At 34.9% G+C, this 8,390-nt stretch overlaps 1 long non-coding RNA gene across 1 annotated transcript; it reads right to left on the minus strand.

Moving 5' to 3' along the window:
- Positions 1-1,041: 1,041 nt before the first annotated feature.
- Positions 1,042-7,303, minus strand: LOC111208510. The gene is made up of 2 exons (XR_002660412.2): positions 3,250-7,303; positions 1,042-3,159 (listed from the first exon to the last, which is right to left on the minus strand). It is a non-coding gene; the product is annotated as an uncharacterized LOC111208510 (long non-coding RNA).
- Positions 7,304-8,390: the final 1,087 nt, after the last annotated feature.

Consider the following 8,390-nt stretch of genomic DNA (forward strand, 5'->3'; position numbering starts at 1 on the left):
GCGATTATTACAAGAGACTATAAAAGCTTCGGCTGCAAGAGCTGTCAGCTAATTCTCTATTTCTAGCCACAAATAACCTTAAACCTAGTTGAGTCGCAGTTCGTTAACAACAAACGAAAAATATTTGGTTGATTTCGGACTGAACCTTATGAAAGGCTGCCTACGTACCCTTTTCGAGGATCAGGCCAAACGTATTTCAATTAAAAGAGTGGAACAAGTGATCGAACTACATGTGCAAGTTCATCTAGTAATCAAGTTCCAGTCATAGAAACATAACATGTCATGAATAATGCCTAAAGCTTCTAAGTGCAGAGAGTTCTAAGAGACTAAAACAATCTTCTATGTGTTCCTTGCTTTGACTCTCTTATATATGCCTCCAAGGTCGGTTGTCTTTCCTTTTCTTGCCATGTTTCAAATTTATCTCTTCGCGGAAATATTCTATATTATCTCGATCTTCATGATTATCCTTGAACTTGACATTTATCTTCTCCTGCGAATATTAGATAGGCCGTCATTGTAGTTTTGGCCTTATTCTCTTTTAAAACCACAAGTGGGCTTTTGCCGCGCTTTAGACCTGTTTGGGCCGTTTTCGGACTTAAGTGTTTTTACGATTTCTTTTTGAGAAATCAGCTTCGGTACGATGCTGGTTATATGGGATGATGGGAACCAATCGTATAGTCGTCACAATGGTGTTAAGTTAACCATATCATTTATACGATTGATTCGATAGTTCACGAAAAAACATGTCGAGATTACTATCTTGGCCGACGCCAATTGATGAATCCCTGATAAGGAGATTCAATTGTCCATGATTCTTTTGAAAGATGATCTGATGATTTGAGAGAGATATGGTTTGATTTAGATCGTGGGTGATGGTTTTGATGAGATGAACTTCAGAAATGATCTATGGATTGATCAGATCTTGTGTAGATGAGTCTAAGATCAAGAGAATGAACTCTATTGTGATCAAAGACAAGTTTTGCAAATAGAGAATGAACTCTTTAGCAATCAATGTTCAAAGATGAACAAGGGATTCACAGATTTAGAGAGAATTTTGTTAAAAAAAGGTGAATGAGTTTTTCAGAAACAAAAGAGAGTTTAAATAGAGAAGAAGATAATCAAAAAGTCCTAAAACTGTAGAAAAATGAGAAAAACTTAATTAAAACTAAAACTGTCTTGAAAACTCAATAATAATTATTTTGGCTGACTTCTTGACTTGAATTTCGTGGCTGTCCATTCAGAAAGAGATAATGGATCCTCAACTTGGATATTGATCTTCTTTTAGGCTGAGAAAGAGGCCTAAGTCATCCATGCGTCTGATCACATCTTTTCCAGCTTTTTTTGACATGATTTTCACAGAAAAAAATAAGCTCATTATGCTCCATTCCAGCCTATGGTTCATCTTCAAGCTTTCTATTCATCCATCCAGGCTTATCCTTTGTCGCATAATCATCTAGCTCAACCATGGTTGCATCATCCCCTCCTCCTTTGAAAATATTTGTCCTCAAATATGTATCTCCTATATCAAAAGGAAACAAGTAAAAAGTGAGACAAATGATCAAGAAAATAAGCATGGAAACAACATTAAAGTAAGGTTTTGGACATAAACTTCCTTTGAGTTTTGAAGTCATTTTCCTCAAGTACTTCCATCTCCAAATCTCTGGATGGTAAGGATGGTGTTTGCTTTTGCTCCTTTGAGACTGATCCTGTTGTTCCTGGACACTCAAAGCAAAGACTAGATATCCAGAATTATCAATGCAACACATGCCCTTGTTCAGATCAAAAACCAAACTTTCTTTTCCTATATCATACAACAAATGTTTCAGACCTTGATGATGTATATCAAAGTAAGTATTGTACACCATAATGGTATCAAGGCATGAGATAGCATGGTTTTTAAGGAACAATTTCAGAACAGCCACAAGTTCCTTATATTCAGAACACAAAAGATCAAGTTCAAACCGAGAATCTCTTAACCAAGGCTCAACTTGCTTATCAAAGAAATGATTGTAAACCAGAATATCACCAAAGCTTAAAACAACACAATTCTCAAGCAATGATCTCAAAACATGCCAAGGTTTATCAGATTCAGAACACAAGATACCAAGTTTAAAACCAAAATCACAAATAAAATCGGTTTCATCTCTATGTGATTTTGGTTTCTGAAAATTCCTAACCATAAACTCTTTCCAGACATGTGAGGAAGAAAACAAATCACCAGTGGCTATTTTATGTTTTGAACAATTCAAAACAAAGCTATTTTCTTAGAAGACAAATGAATCAAATGATTTTCTAGAACAGAAAAAAGACTGTTACAAAACAAGATTCACTGACTTTACAGGATGATCAAAGCTTTTGATATGTTTCATAAATTGATCAAGACTCAAAACAAGACCAGGATTGATGTCACTATCAAAGGAAAAACCTTTTTTTTTTCAGAAAATTTATTTGGTTCAAGTTTCTTAAAAGAATAAATCATGTTATCAAAAACAGAGTTTGAAACACAAAATTCTTTCACATTTTCAAGACCAAAACGTTTTACATCACTGGAACTAACCATAACAAACATTTCAGGTGGAGAATTAACCATATCAAGATCCTTACAGTGCCCTTGAGAGTTCAAAGAGAGTGACTTAGCATCTGTTTCTGCTTCAATGTTGGGCTGCTCCAACACTTCTTCTGGTGGTGAACTCTTTTGTGCTTCTTCTGCTGAATTTTCTTCTGAGACCTGAGACACTGAAACAAGGCTACTCGGATGCACCGGTTCAAAACAAGTTAGTTCATCACAGGTTTTATTTACAACAGGTTCAGATTGAGAAGAGAAAAGAGAAAACTCATTTTCTGTCTCAGCTTCTTTTATTACCTTAGACGGCTCTGTTTTCAACCCTTGGATAATCTGTTCTTGATTGCTACAATTCCTTGGGTCAGTAGCCTTTGAGGAAGGTCGTGTGCTCCGTCTTTTGTCCTTCTCTAAATCCTTGAATATCTGGTTACACATATCAGTAATGTTTTGGGCACTACTCATCCGCTTAAGAGCTCCCCGCAGCAACTCCTGCTCATCAAGACTATGGACAGGTTTTATTTATTCTCTGGATTTTTAGGTTGTGCTCTGCTCCTCCTAATAGGCGTGTCCAGCTGCCACCCTGGTCGTGACCTTTCCTGCAACAAATCAGATTTGTTAAAAACCGAATTTTCTTTACTTAACAAGTGTTGTCTTTTTTCTAGCAAACTCTTCGTGGAGGAACTTACTTGGTCAGGCTGTGGGTTTCTCTAAGGACGTCTAGTAGCACTGGATACATCCTCGCTATTCCTTTTGGTCTTAGCTTCCTTCTTAACCTTAGAAACATTATCAAAGAAATCATCAGCATGTTTCTTTTGTAAAAGATCAGACTTTTTCATTCTTCTCATGATATCAGACAACATTTCTTCCATCCGTAATTTATTTAATTTCACAGTTGGTGCCTCCTTTCTTTTACTGACATCTCCAGCCATGATTTCCTGTTACAATCTCAACAAGAAAAATTAGCACAATAACAGATAGCCGAACCCTCACAACTCTCAAGTGTTTCTCTCTGATTTTCTGTGAATTTTCTCTGTGAATCCAATAGCTCAGCAACAAACAAAGATCAAACTTCAGAGAACAAACCCCAACCCCAAAACAGAAGAAAGAGATAGACAGATTGCAAGATTTTTGTTTGCAAGAGGCATTACCACCAGGGATGGATTTCTCTTCAGCCAAATTGGATCTCTCTTCAACTTTTCTTTCTTTTTTTAAAAAAAATTTGGTTGGCCCTCTTGCATATTATACGGATAGAAAGATACGAGATTTCTGAGAAAATTGCAGAGAAAAAAAAACAGATTCCCAAAAACAAAGAGAGAAGTTTTAGAATCAAACCTAGATCAAGAGCCTTCAGAGCTGCTCTGATACCACTTGATGAATCCCTGATAAGGAGATTCAATTGTCCATGATTCTTTTGAAGGATGATCTGATGATTTGAGAGAGATATGGTTTGATTCAGATCGTGGGTGATGGTTTTGATGAGATGAACTTCAGAAATGATCTATGGATTGATCAGATCTTGTGTAGATGAGTCTAAGATCAAGAGAATGAACTTTGTTGTGATCAAAGACAAGTTTTGCAAATAGAGAATGAACTCTTTAGCAATCAATGTTCAAAGATGAACAAGGAATTCACAGATTTAGAGAGAATTTTGTTAAAAAAAGGTGAATGAGTTTTTCAGAAACAAAAGAGAGTTTAAATAGAGAAGAAGGAAATCTAAAAGTCCTAAAACTGTAGAAAAATGAGAAAAACTTAATTAAAACTAAAACTGTCATGAAAACTCAATAATAATTATTTTGGCTGACTTCTTGACTTGAATTTCGTGGCTGTCCATTCATAAAGAGATAATGGATCCTCAACTTGGATATTAATCTTCTTTTAGGCTGAGAAAGAGGCCTAAGTCATCTATGAGTCTGATCACATCTTTTCCAGCTTTTTTTGACATGATTTTCACAGCAAAAATAAGCTCATTATGCTCCATTTCAGCCTATGGTTCATCTTCAAGCTTTCCATTCATCCATCCAGGCTTATCCTTTGTCGCATAATCATCTGGTTCAACCATGGTTGCATCGACAATGAAGATTTATCGGGAGCTTTCAGCCATTGATTTCGTCGTGACTAATTTTAACCCCAACACAGTTGTAATTGCATAGTTGTTAGTGGTGTATCGATCGGTTTGATTGAATTATTTTTTTGCTTGATCATATATCAAACTGAAATCTGTTTGAATGGTCATGACAATGTGCAGTTGTCTTCAATGGATTTGGGAGATGAGACATTTGTGATGTTGAGACTGAGAATAACAGTAAATGAATGATGTACTTGTGACTTTTGAGAAGACTAATTTGGATTCAACCAAATATGAGAGCAGTTTTGAGATTCAAGTCAAGTCTGAAGCTGAAACTTTTGTTAACCCAGGTAAATGCATTGGTATCTCTTTATGAATTCACCTAAAGTGCAAGCTGAAGATATGTTACAACTGAAGTCACTCACTCAAAACTGCTCACTGCATTTCCAGATCTTAGTGACAAATCCATATTATGAATATGTTCCCATGTAGGTTTTCCAATTTATGAAGGCGATTCAATTCATGGACAAATGTAAGTATACAAATAGACTCACACCAGAAAGAAGTATGTTCTTACACACACACACTTGGACATTGTATTCTATTGTGCATAGAGAAAACTTCATATGTTTCCCTACTTTCTTAAGAAAACTTCACCATGGTTGTTGTTTCAGGTGAAGCGATCAAGAATTTCAGGTGACCATGGTTAGACAAAATTGTTAATTATCGTTTTTTCCAAGCTATTTTTCTTGGAAGATGGTCAACTTTGTGTCTTTCTTCTGCAACAATCACTTCTCTTCTACACCATGAACGTTAGTATGTTTTTTCCCCTGTTTTTAAAAATGATTTCAATATCTAGATTTATACACAACCATCAAAAAGGTAAAATATTATTTTATTGTCTTTTTGTGCTCCTCATTTTATAGAATGACAATGCAATTTATAATCTGGTTACTGATCAACGCTATTTGACTGAGTGAGATTTGGTTTGGGCGAAACTAAATGTAGAACTGAATATTGATCTTAACTTTAAGACTTGTTTTATTAACGTGTACAAAGCATAGTATAAATACAACACATAGGTCGGCCTAACAAACCGATAAAAATTATCTCTAACTAGTTGTATTTATCACAAAGTATAATGTAATCCTAAATATACGATGCTTATCGTAATACTCCCCATCACGTTGGAGCATGAGGATCATGAATGCCCAACCTGGACAACAAGTTACAAAACTGTGCACGCCCCAGCGCTTTTGTATCAATGTCAGCAAATTTGATGTTTGTGTTGTATGTAATGAGTCTTGGTAATTTGCCTTTGCCAGTTTACAACATGTAGTATCAGATGTACTGTAGTATTTACAGTACTAGTGGTGTACCCGCGTTTTGTGCTGGTTATTTGATATTTGTGCTGTTTACATGTGTATTTTGTTTTTCAGTTTTCGTGTTTTTATTTATCAAATATATTTGATTTATTTGATATTGGAGTGAAAACTAAAGTATTGTATTTTTTGATCTGATTTCTTCGGATAAATAGTAAAAACTTAATTTGGTGGACATGTGTTTGATGCATACTTGACATATTTTGTTTATTAATATTTTTTTTATATAAATGTGCAGTTTATATATATTTAATTTAACGTTTTAAAATTTTATATATTTTAACATGTTTCGGTTTCTATTCTTCAAAACTGTTTGATAAATACTGTCGAGGTCATGAAGAAGAGTAATTGCACAGAGTTGGGAACGAACGACCCCATGAACGGAATCATCAAGACCCGCCAGAAAGTCATCTACCCGAAGTATCTCAGTCTCCTTCTCGTGTGCTACATTGAGATCACAGGTGCACTTTCCACATTCACACCTTTTGGTGTTTAAACATTCAGCAATACCATCCCATATCTTTGTCAATCTTCTGAAGTACTCATCAACCATAGATACATTCTGTTTGTAAGAGGCAAGTGAATTACGGAGTTGCTGAGGACGAGCACCACTAACGCTTTTTGATGATATGCCATAAATCTTTTGCGACCTCTCGAGTCGAAATTGTTGATCGAAGTTTCGGCTCGATGGTCTGTCTAATCCATCCGACGAGGAGGTGATTGTTCGCCGCCCAGTTTTCAAGGTAAGTTGAGTCAGCAGCTGGCTTTGGTATGCTGCCGTCAAGGAATCCAAACTTTTTACGTGAGCTGATCGCCATTCTGAGGTTGATAGCCCATTCTTCGTAATTGTTCCCGTTAAGCAAAGGGTGAGAAATCACTGCTCCAGGGTTATCACCTGAAGTTAGATCATATGGAGAGATGGTCTTCCTCTTAGGCTCTTCCACCGCGAGAGACATGATGCGGCTGAGTATTAAAAGAGGCCGAGAGGCTTTCTAAATTAATGAAAGAAAATTTGTTCTGTTTTCGATATGAAAAACAGAGGAGAAGACATTTCTAGCCGAGAATCTTTTGGAAAAATAAAAATTTAGGATTCTCAGATCGGTTGCTCTGATACCATGACAAATTGTGAATGTCTGAATGTTTGAGTTATATTCTATGGACCATAAAGTTGTGTATATTTACAAAAGTAAAGATCCTAGATCTTAGGAGATAAGGTAAGTATCTAAAACCGTATATATCGGTATGACTTATTCTTGGGTTCACCAACCAATAGGATTGTGTTATTTTATATTCAATATCTTTTATAAAAGGAAACAAAATATTGTCAAATTATATTATGTTTTAAAAATAAAAAGGTAAAAAGAAATAAATAAATAAATATTTGTAATTACAAAAAAATTATTTTTAACCAGCAAAACACTAAACCCTAAATCCTAATCCTTAAACCCTAAATCTTAAACCCTAATCCCTTGGGTAAACCCTAAATTCTTGGATAAATCGTAAACTCTAAATAAAAAACACTAAACACTAAAACATTCAAGAGTTTAGGCTTTAGTTTTTAGGGTTTAGGGTTTAATATTTTTGATTTAGAGTTTATGATTTATCCAAGGGTTTAGGGTTTACCCAAGGGTTTAGGGTTTAGGGATTAGGATTTAGGGTTTAGTGTTTTTTGTTTTGCTGACGACGTCAAAATTTGTTTTTTTTTAAATTCTTTTTTTATGTTACTACTATTTTTTTAATTTATTTTTAACATTTTTATTTTAAAAACATAATATAACTTGACAATATTTTGTTTCCTTTTCTAAAAGATATCGAATTTAAACTAATGAAATTCTATTGGTTGGTGAATCTAAAGGTTCACCCTAGAATAACTCTATCGGTATAGGAAACTATCATATTTCAATATATCCCAATATACATGAACTCAAAGTCAGCCATAAAGAATAGCATATAAAGAGGAGTTTTCTTATGCGAAGGTTTTCTTCCGATGGATTGTTATATCTCTTCTACAGATGCTCTGATTTTCGATCACCATGAGACAAACTAGCAGAAACCATGAAAAACTCACAGTTCTCTGGGATAAAGAGATCGTACATTACCCCACTTATGGAACCAACATTTCTGAATAAGATTACAGCTAATCTCATGTTTTTTTCTCATATATTATCTTCTTCCTTAACCTCAGTAGAATACATGAGAATTTGTATAGACAAAGCTTACAAGCTGTTTGATAGCTTTGATCAATTAACATTGCTACAAAAAATCCAAGCTGTTTGATAGCTTCGATCAATTTACATTGCTACAAAAAATCCAATCATAAGACAATACAAAACACAAAACATTATTTATTTCATGACTAGTGGCCCCAAGGGTCTAGCCG

This window comes from Brassica napus, chromosome C8 (assembly GCF_020379485.1).
Source record: "Brassica napus cultivar Da-Ae chromosome C8, Da-Ae, whole genome shotgun sequence".
Taxonomy (NCBI): domain Eukaryota; kingdom Viridiplantae; phylum Streptophyta; class Magnoliopsida; order Brassicales; family Brassicaceae; genus Brassica; species Brassica napus.